The sequence below is a fragment of the Magnolia sinica genome, chromosome 19 (assembly GCF_029962835.1).
Source record: "Magnolia sinica isolate HGM2019 chromosome 19, MsV1, whole genome shotgun sequence".
In the NCBI taxonomy this organism is placed as follows: domain Eukaryota; kingdom Viridiplantae; phylum Streptophyta; class Magnoliopsida; order Magnoliales; family Magnoliaceae; genus Magnolia; species Magnolia sinica.
The window spans coordinates 53,073,322-53,086,054 of record NC_080591.1 but is presented as its reverse complement, the minus strand read 5'-3'; the positions used below and the strand labels follow the sequence as shown (position 1 = coordinate 53,086,054).

The 12,733-nt window shown below is 41.9% G+C and overlaps 1 protein-coding gene across 1 annotated transcript in view; it reads right to left on the bottom strand.

The window, feature by feature from the left end:
- LOC131235141 (probable CCR4-associated factor 1 homolog 11) overlaps positions 1–8,908 on the bottom strand; it is a 33,071-nt gene extending 24,163 nt beyond the window's left edge. Inside the window, exon 1 of the mRNA XM_058232280.1 lies at positions 8,894–8,908. The gene's annotated coding sequence lies outside the window, so the exon portion shown is untranslated. The remainder of the gene's footprint in view (positions 1–8,893) is intronic.
- Between the last annotated feature and the right edge of the window lie 3,825 nt (positions 8,909–12,733).

The following is a 12,733-nucleotide window of genomic DNA, read 5'->3' as shown; positions in this document are numbered from 1 at the left end:
CAAAGAATGTAAGTTGCATGGAGGAAATCATATACATCGTTAAGGTAGTTGAGAATCTCTTCTCAACGCCCATATAAAATACAATATATTCCACACTTATTCATTCAGACATTTCTACAAACACTTAGACTACGTATTCCAACATACATGATGTATGTTGGTGATAGCACATATTAGGACAAATCCTTACACTAGAGAGTTGCCCCATATACCACACGCATATACCCACGGCGGATAATCATGGCTTGCATGAATCCAGGTTCCATATTCATTTAATCATTTTCACAAACACTTGGGCTACACACTTTAACATATATAATGTATATTAGCCGTGGCGTGATTTAGGGCAAGTCCTTTCGCTAAGGAGTTGTCGCATATATAGCAAGCATATATCCACAACAGATAATCATGTTAGGCATAATTCCAAATTCCATACGTATTCAAATATCACAACATATACATAGAATACACTATACGTCACATAGTTCATATATACTTATAAAACGAAACAGACGATGCATTTTGCATGTAACATAGCACCCACGTCAGTTATAAATCATTAACCGACATTGAAAGCTTTGAAAACCATAACCTATACGTTTATAGTCCGCACCTTATGCGGGTAGATACGTAACGAACTCAGTTTGTTCACTCACGCTCCGTCTACGGCCCAACGGCAACCTATTTCATGAAATAGGTTAGTTACCTCGTTACTTTAACTAATGGAAACCCTGGAACGGATTAGGGTTAGGATTCCTTACCCAATAGTGGAATGGAATTCGCCAGAATAGCGATCCGGTAGCGATGAATAAGCACGGGAAGAGGCAGGGTAGAATACCAGGAATCTTCACCAAGTTCTCTCTCACTTTCTCTCTCTTTACTCTCTTCTCTCTCCTAGGGTTTTTCTCAAATTCGTATGGAGTGAATGAGAGAGGGTTTAAGGTCCTTATATAGGCCCAGGTTTGATGGGAATGGCCCCAGGGCCAAGGTATACTTAGGTTATATCCAAATACGGACCGTTCCGATCCAACGACGCACTTCTGGTGGCCCCTTTTCCACGTGCATTCGGACTTAAGCTCCCTAACCATGGATCTAGGTCAGGCTGAGTTTTCGTTCCAATCGGATTTACAGATCAGCCGTGGCGGATCAGTTTCAGTTCAACGGTCACGGTCACTCGATCAGGGCCACAAGCACGTCGACATGTGTGGGACATTTCTCCTGATCCGAGGGTTTATTTGGTTCAGATTCTGACAGTCTGAATCCTTATATTTGGCCCGCAAGTGACACGACTCAGATTACTTAAATTCGGATTTTATTTCTAAATATTTTCACGTTTCTCACACTCATCGCTCCGGGCTCAAGTTGTGCATTTCTAGACACAATTAAGACTTAATTTCTGAGGGGGTTGTCAAGTCCAGTAATGCGGTCATATCCGTATAGTTTCGGGGTAATCGGACTTTCAATGTGCGGTCGAGGTCCGATACGGTGTTTCAAGGTGCTCCCGATAGCAACTGGGTTTTGAGATGGATCCTAAGTTTCAAGATAATGTAGCATTAATGATTCTACATATTTTGAGTCTTGTAGTTCATATTTAAAGTAGTTCGAGCTAATTCTATTGATTGTTCAGTTTAACACTTAACTAAATCGTGCCCTAATTACGATAGAATAAGGTCATAGGGCAGTTCTACGCCCATTTCTGGCACTTTTAGTTGGTATATTATTTTAATTATTTTTCTAATAGTTCTTCATCAAGTCCACTTCATTCATACCAAATTTCATTAGATTTGTGTTGTACAAAAATTCTAAAAATTCCAGAAGCAGCAACTGTCCAAACTAATGATTTTCGGACAATTGTCACAACAACCTATATTTAACTATATTAAGTATTTTATTATATTTTTATATGAAACTAGACTTATCAAGCTTCAATCTGAATTTTGAATTACCTAAATGAGAGTTATAATGAGGGAGATATGATTTTTCAAAGTCGAATGTATATTGCAGAATTTTTCTGCCGAAAACGGGGCGCCGGCCCGCTGCGGCCCTACCAGGCCCGCATTTGGGTGAGGCCTTACCAAACCGGCGAGCCCCTCACCGGTCACTGGACCCCCCTCGGGGGTGCCGGATACATGCGGGACCCACCTCGGGTCCCCCCGAATTGTGTCGTTTGGCCCCCGTGTCCATGTGCGGTATTTTTGGGTCCCATTTGCAAATCGAAATGAGTTTATTTGACATACAATATATGATTTTGGGGTAGGAAATGCTAATCTATCCAACTAACCTATTTATTTTGTTAGATTCCAAAAGGTTAAGGGTCAAAAACCCATTTTACCCATTTAGTTACTATTTATGGTAAGTTTTAGTTTCGGTATTGTTCTTCATCATTTATACCCTAGGATTGGTGTATATTATGAATGTGCTTAGAAAAATTTGAAGGATAGGATGGTGAAAGGTGATATTTCGAAGGAAAAGGGTTAAAAAGGGACTTTACGCTTTGAGATTGAGTTTTGGAAAGTTAATAAGGTATTAAGATCGACCCATTGCCTAAGTACGTCTAACTCCAAGTTGGCAAAAATTCGGGGTGTTATAAAAGTATGCTTGATGCTGTATGGATGCTTATGATAAAACGACGACTAACCAACTAAGGTTTTTAGTGGACCCACTGTGATTTTATTAATAGGTATCGAAGCATACACCCACCAGTCAGATGCGATAAAAATGACAGGATGCAATGTATATGCTAAATGACAGCTAATTGGCTAAGGTTTTTGATGAGCAAGATCTGATTATATCGGCAGCCATAGAGCATACACTCACCAGTCAAATGCATGTAAACAATGAAAAATGCACTATGATGATGATGTATGTGAGTAGGGGGGTTTAGAAGGGAATGAATGTTATTCGATGCTGATGCACTAATTTAATGAAACTGATAAAGGTTAGAACTGTTGGATGAATGGTAGTGTCGTGATACTAGATTGAGTGACTTAAATTGAAACTCGGGTGGCTTAGACTCTAGTTATGCTAGGTTAGACCAGGGCTAGGTACTCTCTCTCACATTCTTACTCTCCTTGGTAGAAGGATGTGTAAGGCTAATGGATGAGCTTCTATGAAATAAGAAGGCTCTCTGATGCTTGGTGAAGCTTATTGTGTCTAAAATAAGAAGGGGAGGAGGGCTATTTATAGTTTCTCAACTCAGTTTTCTGGTAATTCTTGATGATATTAGGGATACAATGTGCTTGAATGGTTGGAATTGGAGATTACCACATGACATCATCTCATGGGTTAGATGAGTTGGTAAAATGGTAATTTTAGATAAGAAGAGGAGTATCGGAGTAAATGCACATCAATTGCATACTTAAGGTTCTAAAAAAGGAGAATCCTATATGCTTGAAGGATGTTGCCCAAAAGAGGGAGAGTGCCACGTGGCCGGTGGCAACCTAGTTGCTCCCAATCTCCATTTGGACTTCCTATTTTGACATGTGGCATCATCCAAGCATGTGGAGGCTTTGGTGTGAGGATTGGTAGTTGAGGTTTCGACCATTTATCCAATTGGGATTGGTTTTGAGCGTGAGTTCGGATTTGGTTTTGGGCTTGACTAGGTAAGTTAACTGTGTTATGAGTTTGGGTAGACCGATCGAGTGAGTTAACTTAATGAGTTGACCGAATGAGTTGACTTACCGAGTTGACTTAAGGCTTTAGGATTTTGGATTCCTAGGTTTTATGATTAGGTTGAGTGGGTTGATTGGGTTGCATGGGCTGAGTTTAGGGTTTAGGATGAGTTTTCTAACATTTAGATTCATAGGGTTAGAGTTTAAGATTAAGTGTAATTGTTCGTTCATCCCTTCAAAACTTTATTAGTTTATCAGCTTAGGATGGAGTGTCTATACTAACAGGACAATGATGAACCGAACCACACAATTGTGGCTTCAACGTGAAAATATTAATGTGAGAGGTCTAAAGTCATCCTTGTTAATGAAGGGGTCCCACTATTTGGACCGTCCGGATTGCAGAATGATTTATGGCATGTAAACAACAGATGGTCATTACAAATTGACCCCATTCAAAGGGCTAGATAATCGGATCAACATGATGATCTGTGCAAAGTGGCTTGCTTTTAATTGAATGATTGAATGAACGGTTCAGGTTGATGATAGGTCACCTCTTGTGTTCTTTAAAAAAGTCACCAACATTTTCAAAAAAGGAATTGAAACGCAACCGTATCAATTCTTCCTCCCTTGTCTTACTTGCGAATATGCTACATGGATGGTACGTAGACCGGGTCTTTGGTGAGGAAGCGAAGTCTCCGTAACAGTCGTTGTAGGGACCCGTTCCACAAAAAGCCCCGTGGGGCCTACCTTTATGTCTGAGTGATATCAGCTCCGACTAATACTTGTGCCAGATCATGCACCGCTTATGGGAAACGGATTGGCTACTCCCTCTGCCACCCGCCAATGGCTGATGGTCGGTGCTCTATGGGCCCCACCATGATTTGTGTTTCATTCATGCTGTCCATTTGAGACTAAAAATTAGGTATATCCAAATCTCAAGTGGACCACATTACAGGAAACAGTGTTGAATGAACATGGACCATTGAAAACTTTTTGGAGGCCATAAAAGTTTTGGACCAAGCTGATCTTTGTTTTTTCCCTTCATCTGGATCTGTATGACCTAACCAATAGATTTGGATGTCAAATAAACAATATAGTGGGCCTTAGGAGGATTTTAATGGTGGATATCCCATCACTATTGTTTTCCTGTGGTGTGGTCCACCTGAGATTTATATTCCTCTTATTTTTAGGAGGAAGCACTAAAATGATCTGTAAAAATGGATGAAACACGATACATCATGGTGGGGCCTACAGAGCACTGACCACCAGCCACCGGGCTGGTGGCAGGGGGAGTAGCCAATCCGTTTCCCGCTTATGGAGAGCGGATCGGTTGGGTCCCCGGCCTCACCCAAGATGGTGCAGCCCTTACCGTGGGGCCCACCTTGATGTATGTATTATGTTTCCACACTGTCTATCCGTTTTCACAGATCATTTTACGGCATTATCCAAAAAAATGAAGCAGATCCAATTATCAGGTGGACCATACCATAAGAAACAGTGGTGATTGATAGTCCTACCATTAAAAACTTCTTAGGGCCCACTTTAATATGGGCATGCAGCTATGGCAATTGACCATCTTCCCAAACATTCTATTCATGACTACATAGATTAATATCAGGCAGATAGAATCATTTGATAATTGTGATCTCATAATGCATCATCCACATTAACCAACGACTATATATAACAGTAAAGGGGCCAGGCCTGCCAGGTCTGACCCAGTCAGTTCAAAATCTGACTGTTGGACCACACCATTGACGACTTTTATGTCAACGGGTCCATTTTTTCGGCGGCAAATGTAGTGCCAGAGTCGTAAAAAAATTCATAGGGCCCAATGACCAGAGAGACTGTTATTTGTTGTGTTTCTTTGGAAGATGCTGTAATCACATGAGCATAGCATCTTGTTGGACTTTCTCCTATTGGGTCATGCCAAGCATCCATGGTAACTGAATCAAAGCATACGTGAGATTGATGGGTCCCACAAGAACTACACTCTCCCACTGGCATGAGGCAGGGGACCCAACATGGAAAATTGATGATGGGTCTGTGATTCATTTAAGCTGTCAAGGGTGGTGATGGGTCTGAAGTCAGCGGACCATAGTCATAAAAAAAAACTGCAAATTATGATAGGGCCCACGATTTAGCAGCTGATTGGTGGGCCACACTCATCAACTACTATGGTTAAAATGGGATCATCTAAATCAGCTAGATCAACTCGAAATCCGACTGGTGGACCACACCATTAACAACCTAAATTCGATGGGCTCTTTGATTTAGCAGCTAATGGGAGGCCACAGTTATCAACAGCTGTAAATCGGTCCAGCCAGATCTGCTCATAATCTTCAGCTGGTGCACTTACCATCAGCGGGAAGTTCCCATGAGGTCGAACTATGTGGGGCCCACCATGATGTGTGTTGAACATCAACATCATTAGTCAGATGCACCATTCCATGGTGGGCCACGGGCTTAAAAATCAAGTCAATCCATTACTTGGGTGGGCCACACCACATAGAAAAGCTGAGAGGGGTTACCCTCCCATTAAAACATTCATAATCATTTATTAGGCTAACTGAAATGTAGTTCACAAATCCAGCCCATCTATTGTGTGTGTCCCACTTGGATGAGGGGTCAGACCAAGTTTTAGCCACGTACAAAACTTAGGTGGGCCTCACCAAGCGCTTTTATATGTTTTAAGTATGTCTTCACATAGTTTTAGATGGTATGGCCCGCCTGAGTTCTGTATATGGCTGATTTTTGGGATATCCCATAACCTAAAGGGGACCCATTAAATGCACGGTGTTGATGTTCGACACACGTCATGATGGGCCCCACACAGCTCGACCTCATAGGAAGTTCATATATATATATATATATGGTATCTCACCTCACGATGGGCCCCACACAGCTCGACCTCACAGAAAGTTCATATATATATATATATATATATATAGTTTTAGATGGTATGGTGTAACGCCCTGAAAATCGGGGGTCGAGCAAAGCTCAACTCCCGAGTTCCAATGCATCACTTATGCAACATAGATAATGATGTTTAAATGTTGTCCATATTAGTGCATTAAACATGAGTGAGATTACACTAAATTAGCATATCATACTCCAGAGTTAATGTAAATAAGCAAGCGAAAGACTGAACTAAATGTATAAAGTATATACGTGTTTCATAACCTCCAGAGTATGAACGTGCTACCGGGCTGAATAAATACATAATTTGTTTCAAAATATACAAAACATTAAAATGTAAATGTTTAACTAGTCCAATATCCCTGTAATCCCGATGATGCAGCTCTAGGTCTACACAGACCCGCCTGAGAGTTGAACGTAGGAGAACTCTTCTTCGTTAATGAAATCTCGCTCCATTGCGAAAGCCTCGTTGTAACCTGCATCTAAATTAGAGTCTGGTTGGTGTTTTAAAACACCATCCCAGAGTGGAAGTGAGTGATCAACTCAGTGGTACTATAAAGCAAATGTTAGCATGTTATCAATTTATTCAAGCAGTAATGACAAAGCAGTACAATAAACATAATCTAATTATTCTTGTTAATGCAGGGATGATATGTTGTAATGATGCATGCCCTCGCTTGCACTCTCTTAGTGATTTCATCTAATGATCGCACATGGCAAACTCCCTAAAAGTGCGCTTCCTCGTCAAATCACATGCACTGACTGCGGTGCATGGTCGTGTTAGCCAAGTAATTTATTAGGCTAATTCATAAGCAGATTCGGGAAGTTAAGGTACCTCCCTTTTTATCATTTATCCAAGCAAGGATCCATCTAGGGTCATCAATTCTAGTTAATCACATACGATAGGTAAGATGTAGGGCATCACCCTTGATGAAAACAGTGGATAGACAAGTTCAGGAGTTCACACTCGAGGTTGCTACGGGGAGGCTCGTCACATCAACGTAGGCCTAATTTATACTCGAGATCACTACGGGATGCTCGTCACCTGAACGTAAGCCGACAGCTCGAATACGGTGTCCCATACACCACCATATTCAGCTCACGAGTTTTGTGTTGCTCACTAGTCACTACGGGGAGGCTCGTCACCCCAGCATAGGCGGACAGTTCGACCACGGTGTCCCATACACTATCATGCCTAGCTTATGAGTCTTAGCCGATCTTGGTACCATGGTTAGAACGGGTTTTACATTGGTAAATGGTACCTTAGATTCAAACAGTAGCGTCCATACATAGAAAACACACAATAGGTCAATCGGGTAATTTGACAAGTTCGATTGGTACGAGCGCCGGCTGAATAAATCGGCATAGAGCGCATACGTACTCTACGTGGCCTAACCACTGTCGACAATCACTGTACGGCTCGGATTTACCAAACGTATCCAATGCGGCGAAACTAGTTTGACCACTCAATCGAGAACCGTTACCGATTGCTTGGACTGCGTAGTAGTCCCAATCATACTCAAATGCAATAAATAGTCACATATGTTAATCATAACAACATTTAACGAACAATTAGAACGTAATTCCCATTTGAGCATTTTATCAAACACAATGAACAAGTTATTATATATATGCATTTCATCCATAAATCACATAGCAACAATTTACATTATATGTAGGAAACTACAAATATGGATAAGGTAGTTGAGACTCCCATCTCAACACCCTTGTTGGGAGCGATTTATCAAACCATTTCTCATTCAGACATTTTATCAAACACTTAGACTACATAATACTATATACATAAACTAAATTAGTTATAGCATATATTATGGCAGGTCCTTTCACAAAGGAGCTGTTATACATACAACAAACATGTATTCTAGATTAATAGTCATGGGAAGCATAAATCATAATTTCACCTTATTCAAACATTTCAACAAACACATGAATTGCATTTTATATTCACATAGTTCACACACATGTATAGTTTATCGAATACATCGTAACTAAGATCATATGACAGCAATCAAGTCAGACATAAATCATTGCTGACATTGAAAGCCTTGAAAACCATAACCTAAATGTTTATAGTCCGCACCTTCGTCGGATTCCTCGTTTCGAACTCGATTCGAATCCTACATCCCCGTATACAGAATAACGGTACCTAAACATCAAAATAGGATAGCTATTTCGCTGATTCCTCTATTTGGATTCCTAAAACAAGATTAGGGTTAGGATTTCTTAGCCAAATCGGAGTTGGAATCGATGGTGTAGCAAAACGGGAGAGGTGATTTAGCCCGTGGAGTGGTAGGAGTGAATCCCAGTAACGATCTCTTTATCTCTCTCTCTCTTCTCCTCACCCTTTTCTCCTCTTTTCTCTCTTCTCTCACCTAGGGTTCGAGAAATTCGTATGAAATGAGAGAGGGGTGGTTTAAGGTCTTTAAATAGGCCTAAAAGTGATGTCAATGGCCCAATGGCCATGGTATACTTAAGTTACAGCTAAAGGGTGTCAGTTTTTGACAAACAGGGCCCTTAGGAAGGTCCATTTCTCACCTAAGTCATGGAGCAAGCTCCTTGACAATAGATCTACGCCAGGACTATCTTTATGGTGTGATTTGACAAACTGATTGGCCGTGAAGGACCTGCATCAGATCAACGGTTGTCATTACTCGATCAGGGTCACAAGTATACCAATAGGTGTAGGGAAATTTTCCTGATCCATGGGTGTAGTTGGGTTAGAAACTGACGATCTGAAGTCCTCAATTTTGCCTGCAAGTAAATGGTCCAATTCACTTAAGTTTGAGTTTATTTTCTAAAGATATTCACGTTTCTCACACACTTTGCTCCAGGCTCAAGTTGTGCGTTTCTGGATACTAGTTGGGCTCGATTTCTACGATGATTATCAAGCCCAAACAGGCGGTCATAACCTTATAGTTTCGCGGTAATCGGACTTTCGACGCGCTGTCCAGGTCCGATACGGAGTTTTAATGTGCTCTCGAGAGCAACTGGGTTTTGGGATTTTTTCGAGGTTTTTAAGTAATGTTGAGCTAGCGATTTTAATGGTTTTGGGTCTTGTAGTTCGTATAGATAGTGGTTCAAGCAAATCCACCGATTAATTTAGTTTAGTACTTAATAAATTTTTGTCTAATTTTCACAGTATACGGTCTTTAAGGATTTTTGCCTGAGATGGTACTCGGGTCTTTGTACGGATTTTTCCGAGACGTTACAATCTACCCCCCTTAAAGAAAAATTTCATCCCCGAAATTAGTACCTTTTTGTACTCCTGAGGATCTGAGAGTAGTTCTTACAGATTTCGGCTTCCGTTTCCCAGGTCGCCTCTTCATCAGTTTGGTGAGTCCACAATACTTCACAAGAGGGATAACTTTGCTGCATGGCACCTGTTCCTTCCTATCCAAAATAGTTGTTGGTCGTAGTACAGAGGTAACATCTTCACTTAGCTGCACCTGCTCCTACTTGATAATGTGAGTGGAATTAGGAACGTATTTCTTTAGCATTAATACGTGAAATACGTTGTGCATGCCGGCGAGTGGTGTGGGCAAGGCGAGACGGTATGCGACCACACTCACTCGATCTAGAATCTGAAATGGGCCTATGAACCTCAGCGTAAACTTCCCTTTCTTACCAAATCGAAGGATTCCCTTCATGGGGGAAACCTTAAGAAACATATGGTCCCCAACCTCAAATTCCAACTGCCGCCGTCGTGTATCGGTGCGACTCTTCTGTCTGCTCTGTACTGCAAGGAGTTGACGTCTAATAATATCAATATTCTCTGAGGTTGCCTAAACTAAATCTGGGCCAATCAGGCTCTTCTTGCCAACTTCTGCCCAACAATGGGGTGCTCGACATGGGCGCCCGTACAATGTTTTGTAGGGAGTCATGCCAATGCTCGCTTGGAAGCTGTTGTTATAAGCGAACTCAGCATAAGGAAGACAGTCATCCCAATTGTCCTTTAAATCAAGCACACATGCCCGTAACATGTCTTCTAATATCTGGTTTACCCGTTCCATCTGCCCATCTGTCTGTGGTTGGAACGTGGTACTGAACTTCAATTTCATTCCATTACTTCCTAGATTCGAGTCCAGAAAGTGAATGTGAATCGCGTGTCTCGATCTGACATAATCTCCATAGGAACTCTATGCAGACGCACGATCTCTTTGATATATAGCTTAGCTAATTCATCTGTTGAGTTTGAAACTCTAATCGGGAGGAAATGAGCCGACTTCGTCAATCGGTCCATAATCACCTAAATGAAGTCATGTCTCTTCCTTATCTTCAGTAACCCGAAAATGAAATCCATAGATATGAAATCCCATTTTCATTCAGTATGGGCATGGGCTGAAGTAAACTAGGAGGTTGGCGATGCTCGGCCTTGACCTGTTGGCATGTGAGACAACGGGATATAAAATCTACTATCTGGGCCTTCATGTTGTCCCACTAGTATGAACGCTTCAAATCCCGATACTTCTTTGTACTTCCGGGATGCATTGCCAATCTTGAATTATGTGCGGCTTTCAGAACCTCTCTTCTCAAGTCATGGAGATTCGGGATGCATGGGCGGCCGCGATATCTCAAACCTTCATCTAAGCCAACCCTCCATTCGGAGTCTTCACCGTCACTTGCTCGCCTTCTCATCTTCACCAGCAGTTCGTCTTCTTTTTGTGTCGCAATGATTCGGTCATCTATAAGCGGTTGCCCATGGATGTGTGCGACGCTCTCTTACAGCTCCTCTATTGTAAGCCTCTGTTCGAAGTCTCGCACAAACTCTACCATATTCCATTCTTCTATCATCAGCAGAGCTACAAATTATATTGTCTTCTTGTGGCTCAACACATCAACCACAAAGTTAGCCTTACCAGGATGGTAGGAAACCTCAAACTTGAAGTCTTTCAAGGTTTCCATCCATCGCCGCTGCCTCATATTCAGGTCCCTCTGCGTGAATATATACTTGAGGCTCTTGTGGTCACAAAAGAGCTCGAACTCCTCCTCGTAGAGGTAATGTTTCCAGAGCTTTAATGCAAAAATGACCGCTGCCAATTCCAGGTCATGCGTGGGGTAGTTTTCCTCATGTTTCCTCAATTGTAGCGAGGTATAGGCAATCACCCTATCCTTCTGCATAAGCAAACATTCCAAACCAACTCGAGAGACGTCGGTGTAGATAGTGTACTTGACCCCTTGCTTTGCCAATACTAGCACGGGTGCGGATGTCAGCTTGTCCTTTAATTCCTGAAAGCCTGCTTCTACTTTCTCGTTCCAAGTGAACTTAAAATCCTTTCGAGTGAGTTGTGATAACGGCCTGGCTATCTTGGAAAAGTCTTTAATGAAGCGGCGATAGTAGCCAGCAAGTTCGAGGAAACTCCTCACTTCTGTAACCGAACCGGGCTGCTCCCAGTCCTGAACCGCGACCACCTTGGCAAGGTCCACGACAATACCTTCCTTGGACACCACATGTCCTAGAAACTTGACATCTTCCTTCCAGAAGTCGCATTTCTGGTATTGAGCAAACAAGTGATTCTTCCCGAGAGTATCGAAGACTGCTCGCAGGTGCTCTTCGTGATCCTTTTGGCTCTTGGAGTATATCAATGTCATCTATAAATACGATGACGAGCCGATACAGATATGGCTGAAACACCCGGTTCATGAGGTCCATAAATACTGTCGGTGCGTTCGTAAGTCCGAACGACATCACGAGAAATTCATAGTGACCAAAACTGGTCCTGAATGCTGTTTTCTGCACGTCCTCATCACTGACACATAATTGATGATATCTAGACAGTAAGTAAATCTTTGAGAAATACTGTGTCCCTTTCAACTGGTCAAACAGATCATCTATCCTGGGCAAATGATACTTGTTCTTCACTGTTACTTGGTTCAACCTGTGATAATCAATACACAATCGCAGGGATTCATCCTTCTTGTTTACAAACAAAACAGGCGCTCCCCGAGGAGATACGCTAGGCCGTATGAAACCTGAATCTAACAGATCATCAATCTGTCTCTTTAATTCCTTCATTTCATATGGAGGTATGCGATATGTCGGCAAAGAAATGGGTGTTACACCAGGCACAAGGTCGATAGTAAAGTCGATCTCGCGTCGAGGAGGTAGTCCAGGTATCGTCCTGAACATGTCTGTGAAATCTTGGACTACAAGCGTATCCCTTAGTGTCGAACCATCAACATTC